This window comes from Octodon degus, unplaced genomic scaffold, assembly GCF_000260255.1.
Source record: "Octodon degus isolate 3935 unplaced genomic scaffold, OctDeg1.0 scaffold00010, whole genome shotgun sequence".
Taxonomy (NCBI): Eukaryota; Metazoa; Chordata; class Mammalia; order Rodentia; family Octodontidae; genus Octodon; species Octodon degus.
The window spans coordinates 24,112,885-24,135,977 of NW_004524586.1; positions in this window are offsets into that span (position 1 = coordinate 24,112,885).

The window sequence follows — 23,093 nt, forward strand, 5'->3', positions numbered from 1 at the left end:
ATATATATATAGAGAGAGAGAGAGAGAGAGAGAGAGAGAGAGAGTGAGAGAGAGAGAGGTCTATGTACAAAGACAAGCATATGCCAATGTATTAATTATTATAACTGTCCTACTAACCTGTTTTGAAATTGTCTCACTGCTACTTCTTTCTCAATAAGATTATTTTTAAAAGGGAGTAAAAGAGATACTAATTTTGAAATAGATCCATTACCCTATAAAATATTAAAGAAAATGAAGGATAAAATTAAAAAATCACTTCTTATCACTGTTGATGCAGAAACAATTTATTTAGGCAAAGACCATACAAAGTGTTAAAATCATCAGATAAAAGCTTATTGAATACAAGCATTGCTATCTCAAAGCATCACCCCACATATCATTCATTACATGGGGAAAAATGGCATTTTCATGCCCAAGTCAACTGATGAGCCACATAAAACTGAGGAATTAGGTTGATCATTATTAACAATGGGAAAATCAGACACCATCCCTGTTGACATGGTACAGCAGAAGGATACATCACTACCTGTATTACATTCTTGAGAAATTTAATTTTATTTAATCACAAGAAAATATACAAATTTAGACCACACAGCATTCTACAACTCTCCAAGCATTAAAGCCATGAAAGACAGAACTGCTTTTAGAGTAAAGAAAGTTATGGGGAATAATAAATAAATGAAATATATTTTTAAAGGTCTGGAGAATATTATTGGCAGAAGTGAGGAAGTTAAAACAGGTAGTATATTCTTTTTCTTTCTTTTCAAAGTTTTATTGATAAACATATAGCAATGAGACAGTTTCAAATCAAATCGAAAGTACAGTTTCAACAAATAATACACAGCATATATTCTTCCTAGTGGTTAATTGCTGTACAAGATGCAGACTTGTGATCCTACTGACAAACACCATTAGAAAAAATCATTCTATTCATTAAGAGAATGCAACTATATATCTATCCTAACCACTTTGAATACACAGATGCAAAATGGACATTCATAGTTATACCCCATTTTTTTTAAGTTCCGTTATTGAATATTATAGGTGTGTAAACTCAGCAAAATATTCTAAAAGAGACCAGTAGCCCATAATAGCATTGGGTCTTCTGTTTAACTGGCAATGTCAGAAATTATTGACCTGAGTCCCCCACAGCTCAACATAACAACATGGCTTTACTTCCTATATTTCATCTTCATACTTTTCTACTGGATGGTTAAGACCAAGGTAAAGCAGGACCTGTGCAACAAGAGTTGTAGCTTTTTGGTCTGAGAAGGTCAGTGAAATGCCCTCAGGATTTATCCTGAGATCCTGTACCTCAGATTGTAGAACCTTTGTCAGTGCAGCCATGTGGATGAGTCACGGCCATTGCTTGGCCAATGTGCTCTCTGTGAAAGCCTGAGAGAGTGTCTTCTCCCCATGTGACTCTCCTTAGGCACACTCTACATCATCGATCACTTTCCTCTTGGCCCCATAATCTTCTTGATCAGAAAATCTGGGACACTACCGAGGTACATGACGTTACAGTACAAGTTCTCATATGTCCTGAGTCTTAATTGACCTTAGAAGGCTAGGGCCAAAATGTTGGCTTTCCTTGTAGCCCTCCTTAAAACAGGTAGTATATTCTTGGTAATTTTGTATCAGTTTTACCTTTCTTGGATAAAATAATTGTGCTGGAGTTATATATAAAATTGTTCTTGTACTTAGGTAAAACTTTTTTTTTTTCAAAATGTGAGTAAGGTAAAAAGGATTATTGACTCTCTAAAATTCCAGAAGAAAACAATCTCTCCTAAACATACTACTAACTTATTTTGAACTAAAAATTATTGTCATCTTTTATTTTGTCTAAATGTCCTCACAACATTCCCAAGATGCATCATGTCTCATTAAAATAGTCCAACTACTTGATTTTTGTCTTATGTCTCTTGTTCTTTTAGGGTAAGGAGTATGTTTTCCCTTTTTTGCCTTGCCAACACTATCCCTAAGTAGCTCAAAGCATGCAAATTATTTCAAAATAACAAGTGATTAGGGCACTTTGTATATTTGCTGGAGCAGTTTATCAGCACCCACTCTGCCATCTCACCAAGGTATGCCTACAAGTTTGGGCATCACATCTGTTGCTCTGTCTTAGCCACTGTCTCATCATAGGGAAAAATATTCAATGCCCAGAGATTAAAGGAAAAGAAGTTTATTTTAGTTCATGGTCCCAGGCTTTAGTCAGCTGGATCTAAGGCAGAAACAGCAAAGTAAGACTGGGCGTGGTGGCGTTGGCCTGTAATCCCAAGTGCTTGGGAGGCTGAAAACAAGAGAATCACTATTAGTCTGATCTGTGTAGTTAGACACTGTAGACCCTGTACTAAATACATAAAAAAAGAAAAGAAACAGCATAGTGCAAGGGCCGTTGTAAAAGAAAGATGTTCACACCACAGAAAGTAGAGAGATACGGAAGGAGCAGGGAGGGATATATACCCTTCTAGGTCATGTCCCCAGCAGCCTACCACCGACCAGTTCCCACCTCCTAATAGTAAGTCAACTGTTGAATTCCCAGATCCAATCACTTCCCAAATACCAGACTTTGGGAAGACACTCCAGATCTAAGCCACAGCACACTCTTTTATTAGGACCTAAGATCAAAACCTAAATCATCTATTTAAAGCACCAATTATAGACATAAGACTATGCTGAGGGAAGATGGGCAAACAAAATACAATCCCTGTTCTCCAGGCTCAACATAGCTGAAGACATAAATGTATAGGTCATTACTGTGTAAAATGAGATGCACCACAGCAAGAAAAAATGCAAATACTAAGAGTCATGTAAGCCATAGCTAAAAAAGGCTGCATCTTTTGTATAGTTTACAAAAAAAAATATAATACAATGATCATCTCTAAGTTCAAGACAGACTCTGTCTAATCAAGATTGCCTGAATTACCCAAGACCATGCTGTTACACCTTCCGTATCTAAGAAATGTTTGACAAGAGCAAAGATTTCCATGCAAAGGGTGACCTGAAGCTTTTTCCCCCCAAACAGCCAGTTGCTTCTCACTTCTGATTTAGAAAGGAGTTACAGTCAAGGATCTTCAAATGTGTAGGTTGATCAGCTTCCCTAAAAATCCTGTGTGCTGCCTCTGATGAAAGTGTGCTCCAAGCACACAACAGACCCCATTTATCATTTTCTCCCTACTATCAAAATAATTGCACAGTACTCGGGCTTGCTATTAAGAGCTGGGCACTGCTGTGGAAAACATGTTGTTGGAAAACACCTGCATTGGCAAAAGCAAAGATGAGCTGACCCAGTTATTTCCTCCATCTCTAATTTGGGATGGAATATGAAGAGAAATTGGAAAAAAACATTGGAAAGAAAGAAAGATCATTCTGTGACAGAGGAAAACACTGCCCACTGAGCCCAATTGAGCAAAACTCTGAGTTTTTTAATTGTACTTTAACATACTCCTTCCCTCCCTCATGAAAAATGTCAGGACTGAACACATGTCATCTAGAGACTTTCACCAACCAATAATTTCCCCCATGCATCCACTTTAAATTTTTAAAATTCCAGTCTAGAGCTCTTTGAAAAATAATGATGGGCATAAGACCCTGCCAGGCACACAGGATGGAATGTGGCGCACTATGACTGGAACAGATGGCTCGGACAGAAGCCACCAACTCAGGGTGACAGCCAGAGATTAAACTGCTCCCTTGAAGCCGGTAGCAATTTGGTGGCCCCAGTCCTCACCGGTTTCTTGAAGCTTGGGCCTATATAACCTCTGTCGATGTACTTTTCAAATAATGTATGGACTGGAGTAAAGTTTGAACCGGAAGGGACACAAAGTCGAGGGCTCTGTTAGTTCCCAAGCCTTGTGATACACCAAAGAATCACTCTAGAGCTTTGCAGCATCTCCAGAAGATACTTCAAACATGTGCAAGTATAAGAAATTAAGACATCCAATGTGCATCACAGATAACTCATGAGTTTTGATACTTTTTCACTCTTCTGCTGAAATGTTTTCATGAAACACTATTACAGATGCACTTCAAGTATGCTTTGTATCTCTCCCACTCTAATTTCTCTTGTTTTTCCTCAGAGAAAACTATTACCTTGAAAATGCTCTGTTCCCATAGTTTTATACTTTTATAATATATTTATGTGTCCATAAATATTTTATAGCATTTCTTTGTGTATTTTAAAATACTTGTAAATGATATGATACTAAACATATTTTGCAAGTGGGAGTTTTCATTCAACATTTTATTCTAGATCAATTCATGTCAATAAGTAAAGATATATTTCATACAATTTCAATTACAATGATCATAATTTTCACATGTTTGACATGTTTCTTTTAAACTGATAGATGTCTTTTTTGAGTTTTTACTTTTCAATAGTAAATTTTAATCTATTTACATTTAACATAAACATTAATATAATAAAGTTATTTTATAAACTGATTTTATGATTTCTAATTACCATGATGATTTTCTTCTCTACTTTTCCTCTTTTTTTTCTGATTTCTATTGTTTCATTTGGGGATTTATTTCTTCTTTAGTTCATACACTGGTTTAGAAATTATGCCTTCTATTTTAGCTCAGTAACTACTCAAATTTTTAATATACATAATTAATCAAATAAATCTAAAATCAATCAGTATCAGAATCCTGTTCACAAATAATATGGTAGCGTATTATAACTTCCAAATTCCTTTTATTTTTCCAAAGCCCTTCTCAGTGTGAAAAGAAAATTTTTATGTTCGTGGAGCAGCTACTACAAGGCTGAGCTGTCCTGGGGACTAGGATATGGTGGCGAGGACCTAGGCATCCTGAAAGGGCACTCAATGTCTAGTTGGGCGGAAAGGCAACTGAATTACCATGTAAATTCATGAGTGAGTAAGCAATGCAGAAAGCCAACAAAAAGAGCAGAATATAAAAGAAACTGATTGATTCTATACGCTTCCACAAGGCTTCCTTCAAGAAGCAGTATTTGAGCTGCAGGAGAAATTAGGCCTGAGAAAAGAGTTCACTGGAAGGAATGACCAACTCAAAGTTTTCAAGTCAGGAAGTGTTACAATTTGTGTCTAGTTGTCCCCCCCAAAGCCTCAGGCTGTCATGAGGTGGGGACTTCTGGAGTTTGTGATTAACTCATGATGCACTGGAATTATGGGTGATCCAAGGCTGGGATTATGGGTGTTTCTACTTCCCCCAGCCTGGGGCAGAGAGCCTGAATGCAAAATAAGAGGGACAGAGAGACAGACTTTCTCTCTGTAGCTATTGCTTTCTGTTGCTATTGTTGTTCCACCACCATCAACTGGATGCTCTCTGTCCTGTGCCACTCTGCCTCGGAGCCAGCCAAGTATGCACTGAAACCTCCAATAACTGTGAGCTAAATAAACCTTTCCTTCTTTTATTCTGTGTGTTGGGTATTTGTTCCAGCAATGAGAGAAGAGTAACTGAGACAGGAAGGAAAAGTTAATAGGAAAAGCACAGGTCAGAGCTTCTGAAGTCCAGACAAGGAGCAGATAGAACTGACAAAAGGCAAAAGCAGGCACAGTAAGACACTGTAGGTCCAGAGTGATTCATAGGGAAGAGAGATAATATGTGTATCCCAGCCCTTGGCATGGTGTCTGAGGAATAATGTCGTCCATAAATGTTTGCAAGAGGATTAATAATCCATGGACAAACATAAAATTGACCTTGATTTCAAGGCCGTGCAAGGCTGAATTATAATCTCAGGTTGAGAAAAATCAATTCTCAAAAACAAATACAGGAACACATTTATAAACTCATTCAACAAATATTTGCAAGGTCTGGCTTTAGACAAAACACTGCAGTGCACCTCAGAGAATTCTCAGGGTCTAGGCAACAACAAAGAAACATTTTTCTGAAATCCAACAGTCCTTTTCATTTTATTTCATCATTTAGGTAAATTTAAGCAGCATGAAATTTAATAGTTTTTAAAATAAGACCCAAAGGTAATATATCTTAGTCACATTTTGCCCCAACCACTTTTGTCCTTATATCCTTCCTTTTTGTTTTATACATATCTGGAGTGGTGCCCATCGAATATTAACAAAAGATGGCCATTTCTAGGTAGCAAGTTTTTTAATGATTTGTCAACTTTAATCTTCATATTTTTTGTATTGCATGATTTTTAGATAAGGTTAGTTCATATAATTTTTACAAGAACAATAAAAACATGACATTTTTAAACTATTGAAGAAAGCAGGATTTATTTTGATCCTATCTAGCATAGCCATATAACTTTATGTCTGTCACTGAAATTGAGAAAGAAACTTCAGTGCAGGCAGGTTAGATATCTAAATCCCATGGTTAAACAGAATAACTAGAGTAATCCTGGAAAAGGAGATCTTACTTTCTCCCTGTTGTTACCACAACTCCCCATTATAGAGACAGGGACCCGGCACAGGAACTTGGCACTTTTGTGGCAATAGCCACATTCTTGGGCACATCTGTTTAGGGAATGTAATTTTTAACTAACTGAGCCAGTGATAGTCACATCCTTATAGTACACAGAAAAACTGGTACCCAAATGTGAAGATGAATATGTCAACTGCTGGTTAACTTTCTCTTACCATTATCTTCTTTGCCAAAGAATTTAAGAGACATGCCTTTGGAGAACAGGTATGAAGAAAGGGGAAGGAACTGCATGTAATAAACCTCACATTTTCCGGCACCAATTCCACCATGTTGCAGACAAAATAAAATTTCCATATTCATATTTCTATTTCATTTCTCTGGTTATATTTAAAAACAATTATTTTTCCTATAACATCAATAATGCAGATAAGTTTCTTTTCCTTTATTCAACATTTGTTGTGTGCCTGAAGAATTCTAGAAACAGAAGAAAATCAAAGACAAGGAGCACAATATTTCTGTCACCAAATTTTTAGAGTCAGAAGCCAGATTTCCTACTATGTTAAAGTCATTAAGCATGTACTACTATATTATTTATCAAAGGTCAGGAATTCTTGATACTTTTGCACTTATCATCCCAAAGGTAATTTATATGGAAATAAAGACCCAGAGAAGGACTTTGGCCTTGGGTCTCAAGACCATCACCAGTCATGACCTGGGAGAACTTGGGCAAAGGTAATGTGAGAGTTTACCAAAAGAATCACAGTAATAGGATAGATGGAAATCTGAGACACTCATTGGAACTCTGTGTCCCTGCAAACACATTGGCCACTTGACAGAGGGAAGAGTTGTTCTGGGTTAAAATCCACCCATTGGATCACTGCTTTTGGCATTGAGGTACACATTTGCCAGTATAATTTGTTTCTCCCTAAGTTTTTTTTTAATTTTATTTATTTGTGTGTGTGAGTGTGTGTGTGTGTGTGGCCAGCTCAGCCCACCAGGGGGCGGGGCTGGCTGGCATGTGGTGCTGGGGGATTGAACCGTTGTCCCTGTGCTTTGCTAAGCTTGCTCTAAGTAGGTGCTTTAGACCACTGAGCCATCTCACCAGCCCCCTCCATAAGTTTCAAAGGTTTTGTAGGAATTTAAAAAGCCAATACACTTCAGCTACAAAATGAAATAAAATCAGCCCTGTCTACTGGTAAGACACTAATTCACTGGGGTTCAAGAAGTGCATGTTGGATAGTTACGTCTGTTCACTTAGAAATGATTATCAAATATCCAAAAAGAAGTAAAAGAAAATTTGATAGAAAATAAATTAAGGACAATCTTTCAAACAAAATTGATCTACCTAGGCTTGAGTCATTTAAATAGAAATGAGCCCCTGGAGGGTTTGGAAATGTATAGGTACCCCAAATTCAGTGTTTTCTTTATCTATTTGAGATTTTTAATAATGTCACTTGAGGAAACCTATCAATATAAATTATATGTGGCCCTGCCCTACCAACCTCTACAATAAGCTAGGTGGGAAAAGAAAAAGTGCTTGTATGTGGACAAAGAAATTATAGTCATACTGGAAAACCATATTAATGGGCTGGGGAGACAGCTCAGTAGAATAAGCGCTTGCCTGGCAAGTGCAAGACCCTGAGTTCAATCCCTGGTACCCCAAAAGAAAGAAAGAAAGAAAGAAAGAAAGAAAGAAAGAAAGAAAGAAAGAAAGAAAAGAAGGAAGGAAGAAAGAAAATCATATTAAGTTTTAAAATTTGAGCCACCACAAAGTTATTCTTTAAAATCTTAAGAACAGATCACTTACTTAAGATGTCTCAAACTACTCCTTCTCAACACCATTTCATCATTAGAAGAATTAGGACATATTAAGGCTGTTAGAATAATCAGCTTTCTGCAAAAACACCCTGAGGATTCTTCATGTTTATTCATAGTTTATGTTAATATTATAAAATGAACATTCAACACAGTGAGAAAATGTTCTTTAGTATGTCAAGACCATAATCTTTAATAGTTATTTTTAACAAAGAATCAATTTCTTTCAATAAAGTAGTAAGTAATAATCACTGTTCCAACTACTCCTTAAAAATAACAAAATCATCATAATAAATATTTCAGTTTAAAGGAAACTATTCTTTTGATTTAGAGGACTTAATCTGAGGCATATGGAATATTCAGCTAGGTTTTCCAGGCAAGGACCCAAAGTGAGCAAGGAAACTACAGGGCACCCCCGAGTGCCCTGCACACAGAGGAAAGAAATTAAGTGGCCCCAGGAATTACCTGTTAACATCCTTTGGTGCTTTGGTTGAAAATTCAGTCTTTCCTCTACCCAAATGCATCACCTTCTTCAAGCCCAACAAGCCTTCTCTCAGAGGTTCTGGAATTCTGAAGACACAAAAAAGCTTAAACGTTTTCTTAAGAGGCACGATAAAAAACAGTTTGCATTCTGTACCTTATCGCCAAAGACCCAAAAGAAATATGAAGGCTTTGAGTCATTTCCTTAAAGTACATTTAAGAATCTGACCTCAGAAATATTCAAGTGGAGGAGAAGGCATCTGATGTTATTCAAAATAGGCCATTCGAACTCCGCCCTCACCCCATAGTCCAACAGAAGAGGAAAAAGGGAACTGGGCCAGCTACTTACAAGACAAAGGAGGCATTCAGCACCTAGAGAAAGAAAAGTGGGTACTCTGAATGGGTATTCAGTTTCTCCATGGACTGAAGTGGATTTAAACCTAGCCAAGTAGTCACTCATCCATTCAGTCACTGAATGTTTCCCAGCATCTACTCTATGGTAGTCAACATGCTGGGACCCCACAGTGTAAAGCATCTGGCCCTCGAAGAACTCATTGTGTGAGCAGAGCCTAGGCTACCACAGATTACAGAACAATTTTTTGTGTTTACAAGAACAGAGGGCAGCACCTCAGGATTAGAGGAGTCTACTGAGATCCAGCATGAAGATAATTTGTGAACTGAGAATTGAAGGCAGGAAAAAAATCTCCATGGGGTAATATGAGGAAATAGGGTTTCCATGGCAGGAAGGAACAGTGTCTGCAAAGACACCAGACAATGAAATAAGCAGTGCATGGACAGAACTGACAGTAGGCCCACAAGGAGAAGCATGCAGGTTTTGAGAGTCATCCTATCTCCATTACCAGTTATAACCTGGGAGAACTTGGGTAAATCACTCAGCTCTTTGGGCCACCCTACTTGCCTGTTAGTTTTGTCCCAGGAGATTAAAAAAATGCAAACCAATGTTTAGATCCAAAGCAAATCAATTATATCAGAATTTATTACTACCTTTAAAAGCATTCCATGTTATTCTAATATGGAATAAGCCTCAGAGATCCATATAAACAAGGTTAATAAAAGAAATTAGCTCATGAGTTGTCATGAAGGTTACACAAAATGAATACGGAATGCCAAAAGTGTTAATACAGACAATTATAGATTGTATGGGAGGGATCACAGATAGAAATGAGCCAGGAAGACAGCCCAGAGCCAGATAATCATCCCAGCTGCACCTTTTTGTGCTTTTCCCACATGGAAACCTCTGTTGTGAGCTCTTCTCCAAATTTACTCAGTCAGCCTGGCTCCATCCACTGGGCACTTCAACTGGATCACTATCCTGGAAGAAATGAGAGTCTTTAATTTGGACATTCAGTCTTTAGGGCTTATTGTATGGGCAATAGGGAGCTACATGATCAGGGAGTGACATGATCAGAACTGTACTATATAGTCCTTCTGACTTTATTGTGTGTGATAGGTTAGTAAAGGGAGAGACAGAAACAGAGTAATGATTCTACTTACAGACATAAGCCAGAGACTGAATGGGTCTGAAGAAGAAGAAAATCAAGTCGTGAAACCACAGAGCCTGGGGGAGGGGAGGACAATAAAACCAATAGGCTGAGTGGTTTTCTCATGCTACCTACAGGAATTGATTATGACGTGAATGCATTCTGATATGCCAGTTATGTTCCATTCTCCACCAACCACCTTTTCTTGCACAGCTTTGGGCTTCAGCATTAATATCACTTTAAAATTCTTTAAATCACATCTTGAGAAAAGTCTATGAATAATATACTTAGTATGTTTCCATTATCTTTCAAGAATCTCATTCATTCAAAGGATCTTTTTCAAAATGCTCTTTCAACTCTTCTGTTGAAGGAGTTGGATTTAAATTATTTTCTCTACAGTACAGTTTCAATAATTGGAAATTCTGATTTAAACTATATTTTTCCATTAATAACCTATTAATGACACTACTGGCATGGATAATATGGTGCTCCTCTGAGCTTAAGAAAAAAAAAATGATTAAACTTCTTGGTTTCTGAAGGTGGGAAAAATGAGGTGGCAATGACTGTGAAGCTGTTCTGCCCCATGCACTTGGCTTCTGCTGTCTTCATCTACTTCCATATCGACAGTGACCATATGAAAAGAGGACAAGTCTGTTATCTGTTCAAGATCAGACAACTAAAAATCCCTTGTGGCCCCAGAGCCCATATTCTTACCACTGTGTTTCCTCCATTTTGTTCCATGACACCATAAGGGGTAAAAGGCCTTCTATACAAAGGTGTTTGGTTGGTTTGTCAAGTTGTTTTATTTATTTATTTATTTATTTATTTATTTATTTATTTATTTGGTACCAGACAGCTCAGACTCATAGTGATCCTACTGTCTCAGCCTTCCCAGCACTGGGGTTACCAGTGTGTCCCACCACACCCAGTGGTCAAGTTGTTTTATTGAGAGTCTCAAGAATTGTCTGTGGGTTCCCCATGTTGATAGCAGTGCAAATTGTCATAGTTAAATCTTGAAAACAACCAAATTTCCCAGAAAATGAGGAATAGATTTTTTTTAAAGATGTGTTTTTATACAAGGGACTATTATTCAGCTATAGAAAAGATAAACTTGGGGCTTTTGTAAATGGATACAACTGGAGACCATACTCCTAAGTGAAATAAATAGGCTTGCATGTGTGAGCATCATAATTCTCCCTGGTATAAGAACCAGAAAGAGTAAATAAAATCCAAAAGTACAATAGATACTGTGAAAGGGAAAGAAACTGTTCAAAGGGAAGGAACAACTGGGATGAGGGAAAGGAGAAAGGAAAGAAAGAAGGATGTCTTGGATAATTGTACTGGTGATTTCTACTGGTCTGTATCACAGAACAGTAAATGCTTACATTGTTTTTCCTTCTTTTTAATTTTTTGGCCAGTTTTGCATGTTTATATCTGGTAATCTGAACAGCTAATTTAAAAACAATATAACTTCCTTTGTTGAATTTCTCATTTTGTTCAGTGAAATTCTGTATAGTTTCTCTTTTTTTTACTATTTTTTATTCTCTCTAAAAAAATAAAATTTAAAAATGAATATTCTTTAGGTGTTTACAATTAATGGTCATGACATTAATGGTCATGAAATAGGATTAAGTATCCAATATTGACTTTCTGTGAGGTCAGACTAAACATGTAAGTGTTCTAAACTTACTGGTAGCTATCAGCTTTCAATTTTCTAGATGACAGCTATACTGGTTTCTGCTAGAAAGATCATGATTACAGAGAGAATAAATAACTTGTTTCTATACTAGAAATCTTAAAGATTCAGCCAAAGGCCTGAAGGCCGTGGCAATGCCCCATGGTAGTCCACCTCAGGAGGCCAAAGGTTCCCCAACAGAAGTCTGAGGGTTCTGCACCAGGAAGTCAAAGGATCGGCACCAGAAGCTAAAGAGTCTACCCTGGCAGGCCAAAAAGCCAATTTTGGAATTTGAAAATCTGTACTGAAAGCCAGGAGATGACACCCAAGGCAAAGCCTGGAGCTCCTCCAAAGAAAACAGCTGAAACTCCTCCAAGGAAAACAAGTGGCAATGAAGCTTTTCCTAAAAAAAAAAATCAGCTAAAATCTTTTCCTCTCATTCTCCTCTTATACCATTGTTACCATAATCTTCCTTAAAATGGGTCTTCCACATCCAGAATCATGTTGATTCAATTCAGCTGAACATTTCCCATTAAGCTGGCAATTAATCAATTAACCACCACATACTAGATGGAATATTGTGATTTAGAATAAGAAATATGTTTTTTTTTCTTTCATCCCCAGTTTCTAGCACTCAACTTTGAAAGCCTTGATTATTTCCTGAAATGTTAGAAGACTCTTGCTAAAATATTTTGTCTTTGACCCCAGCTCCTCACACAAAAATCCTAATCCATTATAACTTCCTGAGTAATAAGAATATGTTTTGTTCTAGTAAGGTGACACATGGGCAGCAGGGCTGGCCACTAGAAAGACAAAACCATGATTCAGCTTGGAACTTTCAGCCTTACTCACCTCTCCCCCTATCTGCAGGAAGGAGAGAGATGCTGAAGATTAAGTTACAAATCATGTGGCCTCCATAAAGGTCCCTGAACCACATGATTTTGAGGACTTCTGGATTGCTGAACATATGAGAAGCTAGGGAGGCACTCTCCACCCACTCAAATGTATGGAAGCTCCACACTCCTCCCATATCTTTCTCCATGTGTGTCTCTATTTAGCTGCTCCTCAATTTTATACTTCAGAGTTAATAGCCAAACCTAAATAGTCTCCAAGTTCTAACAATAATCCAACTCAAGAGACTGTAAGTCATTGAGTCAAAAGCATAGATGATAACCTAGACTTGGGATTGGTGTGTGCAGTGGGGGCCAGTCTGATAGAACTTAGCCTTCTCCTATGAGATTGATGCTATCTCTAGGTAGTAGCTTCAGAATTTAGTGGAACTGTAGGCCATGCACCTAGTGTCAAAGAATGGGTTGGTGTGGGAAAAAAATTGATGCATTTTGGTCACCAAACTGTTGAGTGCCAAATGTGAGTACAGTTGTCCCTCAGTATATACAGAAGATACTTCCAGGACCTTCAAGGATACCAGAGTCAATAGATGTTCAAATCTTTTACATAAAATGGTACACTATTTGTTTACAACCTATGCTCACCATTCCATATACTTCAAATCATCTCTAGATGAGTTATAATATAGTACTTTAAATGTAAATACTTGTTATAATGTACTGTTTAGGGAGTAATGACAAGGGATATCTTACATGCTTAGTATAGACATTGTTTGCTTGTTTGTTTGTTTAATTTCAGATAGGTTGGTTAAATTCAAGGCTGTGAACCCATAAATATGGAGGATTAGCCACATAAAAAAGAAATTTGTGTACTTTGTTCATTTTATGACACTAGGCAAAGTAACTGACCTATTCCTAGTAAATGTAGCTATTCTAGTTTAGGTTGTTCCTTGTACCCATAAATATTACTAGATATGTATGTTCATAGAAATAAACTAAATATGAAATTTGATGTTTTGTAGGTCAATTTGGAGAATCTATGCCAATTTCATGAGGTTCAATGAAATATGTTATTAGTATAACATCATTCAAAATATTCAGTAATTAGGACTGAGTTCTCTTTCATTCCTTCCTGTATATGTCAGGATCTATCCAGAAGAACATGGAGGATCTGGGCAACAGTACCTGAGACTGGTTACAGAGGTGGGTAAAATCAGCTCTACAGTAAGAATTTAAGAGATGTAAAGTTAGCCCCAGTTAACCCAATTTGGCCTCTGGATGAACTAAACCTCATGTGTTGTTATGCTCACCCAAAACAACGTGCTCCCTCCTTGGGTCTTGCTAAATCTCACCAGGCTTGCCTTCCTTATGGAAGCTCTTACCTCTCACTGTGTGATCCATTGCAATCTATGCAATTGGGTGGTGGCACATCTTTGTCATGCATGGTTCCTGCCAGTGAAACTGTTGATAACATTGTCCATGCAAGTTAAGTAGATAAATGTTCAGTAGTACTGAAATATAATTTTCTGTGCCATGTGTTTCTTCAACAAATATACTGTAATTTAAATTTCGCACTGATGGCTTGACTCCCAGCCTAGAAGGGTCTTACTATTGGAAAGTTGTGGAACCTTAGAAGATGATGCCTAGTGGAAGGAAGTTACGTCTTTGGAAAAATGCCTGTGAAGAAGAAACAGGGACTTCCTATTCTTCCTGTTTCTCTTTTTGCTTCCTAGATGCCATGAGATGAAGATGTACTGTGCTGCCCCAGGCATAAATCAACAGGACCAACCAAATATATCCCAAAACTTTTGATATAAAAAGCCAACATAAATCTTTCATTTTTTTTAAGTTTCTCATCTTGGGTATTGTTTCACAATGATGGAAACCTGCCTGACATAGCCAGAGAAAAATTAAGGATCAGTAGTGGCAAGGGACATGTCAAATTATTGCAATACATGGACCTTGTTGGGCCCTAACTTGAATGAATTTTTTAAGAAAGTATGAAGTAATAAGGAATAGCCACACTGATTTTGCTGTTAAGGAATTACTATTAATTTGGAGAAATATGATGAAAGCTTTAGGAATAACTTCTTTAAAGCCTATTACAGGTTCACTTAAGTATTTACAAATGAATTGATATTGGCTTGCAAACTAATCCAGTGGTAAATACAGACAAATAAGATCACCCATAATCACTATAGCTGAACATTATGGTTTTTTATATTCTATTCTCTACTTACATGGATGATGAACCCTTTTACCATATAAATTTGCAAAAAGTTTCAATACACACACACACACACACACACACACACACACACACCTAGGTTTGCCACCTTCTCCATTATATGATTCAAAACAAGCTATCTAAATTCTATAAAACTGTTTCCTTTTCTGAGAAAGCAGAATAATATTGCCAGGTCCAGAGCAAACTTTCAAGATGCATGGATTCCCATTATTCCACAGAACATGTCTATACCAAAGGGTAGTGGGTGTTATAGAGCTGTATATAGCTACTTCTTATCTTTCTTATGAAATGCAGAGTAACCTATCTCATGTGTCTCAGATTGAATCCAGCCCAATAGGCCTCAAATGCAGTATGTCTCAAATTGAATCTATTCAACTGAATAAATAAACAAAGTATAAATAAATGAATGGATCTGTCTGAGCCACTTTTCTTGTTGCTGGAACAAAAATATAACCTCATAACCACAACTTAAAGAAGGAGGGGTTTGTTTGGGCTCACAGTTGAAGGAGTTTCAGTCCAGAGTTAGCAGGTTCAAATGCAGAACTGGCATGAAAAAGGGGCCTGGGGAAAGGAAAAGCTGCTCACAATATGTTGTCCATGGAGCAGAGAGAAGAGGAGCTAGGGTGAGAGGAATATCCTTGCCTGTCACATCTCCCCAAAACCTTCTTCATTCAACCAGGCCTTCCTCCCTAACAGCATGTCATCTAAGAATCTACCAGTGTATGAGTTTATAGTACCCATAACCTAATCACCTTCTAAACACATGAGACTTTAAAAATATTTGTGTATTAATTTTAATGAGAAAGAAATAGCAATGAGACAGTTTCAAAACAGGTTAGTAGGACAGTTACAATAAGTTACAATACATCTTGTACTATGAATAACTACTATGAAGACAACAATATGCAATGTATACATGATCTCTTGTCTAAACACTGTTAGTACAAATCTTTCTTCTCATTGAACTAAGAGAAAGTAGCTGTATATCTATCCTAACTATTTTATATATACATTTTTTTTACTACAAAAGGGTCTTTCATTTATATCCCCCTTTTTTGCTTTGCTTTATTAGAGATGGGTGTTCCATTGCTGTTAGACAAGTTGTATTTGGAGAAGTCTTTAAACGACCTTTTCATACTTGACACCAGTTCAAATATTGTAGGTACTTGAATTCAGCAAAATGTCCCAATATAGTTCAAGAGTCCATCAGAGTTGTGGGTTATCAGCAGAGCTGGCAGTTGTCAGAAATTTTTGACTTGTGCCTTTTATAACTCAGCATACTTATATGGCATTACTTTTTATACCTCATGGTTATACTTTTCTGCTGGATCAAGTGTAATTGGGTTAAAACCAAATTAAAATAAGACCTATATAACTAAAACTGTGACTTTGTATCTGAAAAATTCAGTCATATTCAAATCTCCTCAGGATTTACCCTGAAACCATGTAGAGCAGCTTGTAGATCTTTTGTCAGTGTCAGCCATGTGGATGAGTCATGGCCATTGCTTGGCCAATTTGCTCTCTGTGAAAGCCTCAGAGATTATTTCTCCTTAGGTGACTCTCCTTAGGCATACTATACATTGCTGATCACTTTCCTCTTTGGCCCCATAACATCCTTAAACAGAAAATTTGGGACACCACTGAGTTACAGAATGTCACAGCACAGGTTGTGTTGTGTTCTGAGTCCTCACTGACCTTGAAGGACTGGAGCCAAAATATTAGCTATCCTTCTAGCCCTTCTTTTTCTCTGATTTTTGGTCTGAAAATTTTAGTTGTTAAGCCTCCAGAAGAGAAGCTTAATGACATTATTATCTTGTAACAGATGCAGTTGGGCTTAACCTCACTGTTTGTCTGAATATCAAATGCCTTTGGCATAACATGGAATTTGTATTTTCCAACAACCATGGATATTCTAAACTTTAAATCCCTATAGAATGTGAAAAAAATAATTGCACATTTACACAAAAATTTAGAAATCAAATCATATATAACATTGTAGTAGTACAGTCTTATGATAATTTTTTATTGTCTCTTGTTTTCTTTTATCTTTTTTAAAATAAATATTTACTTTAAAGAGAGTATAGAAATAATTGATATAACATTAGAAGGAGTATGCATGTAGAAGAGCAAAATGATAGGTATTGCAAGCATGGTTTTAGTGTTACACATTGCTATCCTCAGTGCAGTTGCTTAGTTCTCAGATATCAGCATATAGAGTTGGTCAGGGTAAGAATTTTATCCATTAACTGCTATTTTCAAAAACTTGATGGAAATTATTAGGACCATTGCCTTAACCATCTTGTTTATATAAGTGTGCAATTTTGCCCCTGTCATATTTCCTAACTTTTTTCCTTTCTCTCTCTTCATTGTTTAATCCTTAAGTTCTCACTTTCCATTTAACTGAAAACACATGACACTTTGAGGGACCCAAACTATAACAGAATGAATGGATGAATGTCATCCATGTCATTTCAGTCTATCTTCTAGTGCTCTCTTCTGCATTTCCTGATGCCTGTCGGGAACACTGAACTGTCTGACATTAGCTGCTCAGAGTTTACACGAGGTGCAGGATTACCATGGACTCAATTTTCTCTATTGTTGATGTCCCCATTTCATTCAGACACTGCAAAGAGCTCTATGAATACTGATATTGCGAACAGGAGCTTTGCAAAGTGCATGGGTCTCACTATAATCTCCTTTCCCAGAAAAGAGTTCTGTTTTCTTAAATCCTTGGTCTTAGTAAGAAACAAGCTTCCAAATTATATATAACCTCACAACAAAGAATTCATAAACTTCATAATACACTTGACATTATTTGGTCAGTCATACACATAATCTATCCTTTTGCTCTTAACTAACTTTCCCAGAAAAGAGTTCTGTTTCTTAAATCCTTGGTCTTAGTAAGAAACAAGCTTCCAAATTATATATAACCTCACAACAAAGAATTCATAAACTTCATAATACACTTGACATTATTTGGTCAGTCATATACATAATCTATCCTTTTGCTCTTAACTACTTTATGCTATCTTTATAAGAACTAAATTAGGTTTGTGATGACCATATTTGAGACTTTCCTCAGGGAAGGTACAATCATTAAAGAGCTACATTATGATCAAGAAACACAAAGCAGATAATATTCTAATTGACTATCTTCCATATAACATCTCAATTCCACCAATTAAATGACAGTTTCTTAGAACACTGAAAGTGTGGTCTTTTAACAGATTTCACAATAATGATAATTCTTTCATCACTATGCCATAATGGATGCCTTTCTGTGTCCTCAGGAATAAAGAAAGTGCTTCGTATGTGCACAATTGTGTGAGAACTTGTTCACATCCATTAGTTCCTTGGCCAAGGAATGTATTTATCTCAAGATACATAGACAAAGACATTATAATCTTGCTGCACTATTATAATTTTTCTGCACCTCACTGAGGAATACATGGACCATTTCTTTCAATATAGCCCTTTTTTTCTCTTTCTGTGGTACATAGATAAGCAGCCTTTACTCAGCACCCAGCACTTAGCTTCTCCCATATTATGTTTTTATGACTAAGTAAAGCATTATAATTATAAAACTATCATACCTGAGAGCCAGAAAGCACACTTTTGGGTGAAGCACAGAAAGCATTTTTGCTCAAATTAGGAAGACTTGTCAGTAGAAAAAAAAATCAAGGCTTTAGCTCTTAGTACTTGTTATGATATAAATCTAAATGTCCTCCAAGCAGCTCACGCGCTCATAGGTGGGCTTTGGAGAAGTGACGGGATGTGAGGGCTTATGGATAACTTGCAGTTAACAAGTGATAGTCTGGTCAGAAGAGGCAGGTGATTGGGCCATAGTCTGGAAAGGTCAATCTCTCTCTCTCTCTCTCTCTCTCTCTCTCTCTCTCTCTCTCTCATCCAATTAAAGGTTTTCCCTCTACCTTGCCCCTCTACCATGTTGTTCTGCCTTGGAGCCAGGCAACTTTGGAATAAAACCCTATGAATTTTGAACCAAAATAAAATAACCTTTACACCTTTAATTTGTAGGTGTCTGATATTTTGGCTCAGTGATGAAGAAAGTAACTAGCACAAATTTTGGTATCAGATAAATGTGGTCGTTGTTGTGATGTTACCTGACCATGTGCTCCAGAAGCCTCTATAACTGGTTTCTCAGAGGAATGCTGACTGCAGAAGCAGCCCTAGAATGCTATGAGCTGAACCTTATGCAAGAATTTTTTACAACTTAGAATGCTAATTTTAAAAGCAGATGGGAAAGATCGGGATTAGGAGGTGTTATGGTTTGTAGCTAGGTGTTACCCTGGTGTTATGCAGTCAATGGACAACTTCTAGAGTTTGTGATTAATTCATGACCCAATGCTGGGATTATGGGTGTGAGTGCCCTGGGGCAGATACATCTACATTACAATGTGAGGAAGGCAGAGGCTTGCTGGAGCTGCTGCTCTTGAGCTTTTGCTCTTGCACTTTGCTGCCACCATGAAAGGTTGCCCTCTGCCATGTGCCACTCTGCCTTGGAGCCAGCTGAGTAGGGACTGAAACCTCCACTAACTATGAGCTAAATAACCCTTTCCTTCCTTCACTTTTGGTGTCAGATATTTGTCCTGGAAATGAGAGAAGAGTAACAGAGACAGGAGGTTTAGATGGGAACAAAACCCCCACTAGAAGTTGGACTCCAGCCATATATGCTATACTCTGGAAGAATATCTTTCTACATTTTTCTTATGTCCAGAAACTTTGCAGGAGAGTTAGTTTAAGAGCAGCGGACAAATTTACACGGTGGAGGAAATTTATAAGCAGCCCAGCATTGGGCTCTTGCATGGATATTGTTTGAGGTATTTTGCCAGTTTTATACTGAAAAGTAAGAGAAAAATTAAAATATTGTTAGTGTTCAGTTTTACAAAAAAAAAAAAAAAAAAAAAGACGCCTGCAAGGGAAGGACAAAAGAGAATTTGGTTATTGAAAAGATTCACATTAAAAAGAAGCCAGGTACTTCAAAACAAGACAATAGGTAAAATGTCTTTTTTTATTTTTTATTGATTTTATTGAGAAACAAATAGCAATGAAACAATTTCAAAACAGGTTAGCAGGACGGTTAAAATGTGATAAGGGCACATCAAGAAACTGAAAGATCTCACTCTTCAGTCAGTAAAAATGAAAAACTTTACTTTGAGAAGAGAGCTCCCAAAGCACTCTCTTGGAGAAGGGCAACCTAAAATATTGATTTCCCAGGACTAAGTTCTATATACTCAGCCATCCACATACTGGGGGTCTTTACAGACATGAGGCAAAATAACTGACAACTACCCTAGCTGGCAACAGACATTAGTATCACCCAAATGGTACTGTATTCATGTGTATAAAAAATATACCGCTCATATGATCAAGGAGGCTTTCACTCAGGTTTCTGGAGCAGGTCTGAAAGACCAGGCAGTGCGTCCCTAAGAAAGCAGTGAATAAAGCTGTGAGATTGAAGCTAAAAATATAGTAGAAATCACATGAAGTTAGAGAATCCAGGAATATGGAATGTTTTTGGAAAGCCACTGGGAATGAACAAAGCCAGCACATGAGAGAGGACATAAGAGCCACAGGGGCAGGCTGACAGTCCTTTGGAATTCTGTTTACCATTTGTTCCAGGTACTGGATGTGGAACTACAAGATTTAATGTTTACCCTCCTGGGTTTCATTTTTCCCTTTGGGAACTGTAATATTTATCCTGTTCCATGGTATGTCATCAGTGTTTAACTTTCTTTCTTTTTTTTTTTTTTTAATCTTTACAGGGGCTCACAGCTGAGGGTTTGCCTTAAGTGTCAGAAGAGATTTGTGAGGAACATTTCAGCAATCGCGAAACTGTTAGGACTTTGGCAACCCTTAAAAATGGCCTAAATGTCTTTGCTTATAAGGATGTGAATGGATTTTGGGGGGCTGGGGGATGGAATGTTATATTTTGTATCTAGTTGATGCCTAAGAGCCTCAGGCACTCATAGATGGGGCTTTTAGAAAGTGATTGAATTATGGGTGGTAGCTGACTTGCTGTTAGGAGCTGGGGTCTGGTTGGAAGAGGCAGGTTACTGCAGTTATAGCCTGGAGGGCCTTGGCTCTCCTCAGGACCTCCTTTCTCTCCTCCCATTTCCTGCTCATCATGCTTTGAGCAGTTCTCTGCAGTGCCTCTGTGCCATACTGTTTTGCCTTGGATACAGCCAACTATGGACTGAAACATAAACTAAAGTAAACTTCTCCCATTGTGAGTGTCAGGTATTTTGTCCCAGCAATGAGGGAAGTAACTATGACAGGTCTTTTTAACTTAAAAAACTGCCTGATGCCTTTAGATTATGACTCATTGAAAACAAATTATTTCCTGGTATTTAGAAAGCAGAGACTTTTTTCTTGATTATTTTGGTGCCAGATGATGATTTATGAGAACATATTAAGCACTCAGACAGTTGCAAATGCCCATACCAATGCTTCATTTATGACCAGAGAGAAGCGCCTTGTGGAGAAAGTTCCTAACTTCAGCCCCTGATCCAAGAGGCACTATTCTGCCCATGCTGACTGCTTTCAAAAAAATGCATATGAAATTCTAAAAATTGCAAGTAAGAATCATCAAGAGACCCAAACCATAAGACTGTAGTATCAAAGGATATTTCTAAAATTGCAAATACAAAAGGCTTTAAAGACCTCACTTTTTCATATATTTAAAATTTCTACTTCAATGTGAATGTAAGGTGGTTCTAATAATGGTCATTGTGTTTATTCCTCAGATAAAAAGCAATCTCTCTGATGTTATTTGCAATCAATGACCTATCAGTTAATTATCAAAAAAATCAACATTAGGGCAGACAGATAGCTCAGCAGATTAAAGTGCCTGCTTAGACAGATGTAGGGACTGGGGGTTCTATTAGAGATAGCGTGCCGTGCCGGCCCCACCCCCTGGGTGCACTGAGATGGTGACTGAGACTGCATATAATGGCATTTGCCTGCGTTTAGGAGGCTGAAAAACAGGAAGGATCACTACAAGTTCATTCTGTGTAGTGAGACCTTGTAGACCCTGTATTAAATACACAAAAAAAATCTAAAAGTTAAAAATGTAGCTCCTTCATCATTTTATCTCTCAAAAAAATGTTCTCTTTTTTGGGGGGATGCCAGGGATCCAACTCAAGACCTTGTACTTGCCAGGCAAATACTTGTGCTGCTGAGCTATCTCCACAGCCCCTAAAAATTGTTACTAATTACATCTTTTAAAAGAACATCTGTCCATCAGAGGCCATACTTGAAGCTTCAGGTTTGGAGAGGGTTCTCACTCTGCCATATCCCTGTTGCAGATACCAGGACCTCATACATCTCAGGGAAAGGAGAGGTGCCCAGCACTGCCCCCACTACAGACTCTAGCTGTAGTACTTGGGGCAAAAATAGTAGGACGGACCCTGGCCCCACCATAGATACCAGTGCCCCATGTGACCCACAGCACAGGTCAACAGAGGCAACAGTGAAGACAGATGTGACTAAGGATGAGTTAAACAGACAGGAGAAGAGCTCTGCATCAGCACTGAACAATTACTGTACACAGAGATGGGGTGAGAAATAGCCTGGGAGACAGGCTTCACAGAGAAAGAGAACTAACATGAAATTCCTGAGATCCACTGGGAGGCTCATGTTAATGCTCGGAGGATCATGGGGCCTACACACTGTGCTGGGAGGCTAAGTTCAGTGAGAATAATCTCTAGGGAGAGTAGATCTGAAGAAGACAGTATTTAGTTCAGTGTGAAGCTTGGGCTTTTGCACTATAGCGTACATCTAGCAGAAGTTAGTGGTCTGAATTACTCTATGTCAATAATCTCTCAGAAATTGTGCTGCTATAAACATAGGCACACATATATCCCTATGATATGATGTTTTCAGGTCCTCCAGGAAAATTCCCAGTAGAAGAATAGCTGGTTTAAATGGGATTTGCAGTCCAACTTTTCTAAGGAGTCTCCATACTGATTTCCATAATGGTTGCACCAGTCTACATTCCCACAAGCAGTGGAGAAAGGTTCCTTTTTCCCCACAGCCTCTCCTACATTTGTTGTTGGGTGATTTCTTTATGATAGCCATTCTTTCTGGGGTGAGATGATATCTCAATGTTGTTTTAATTTGCATTTCGCAGATGGCTA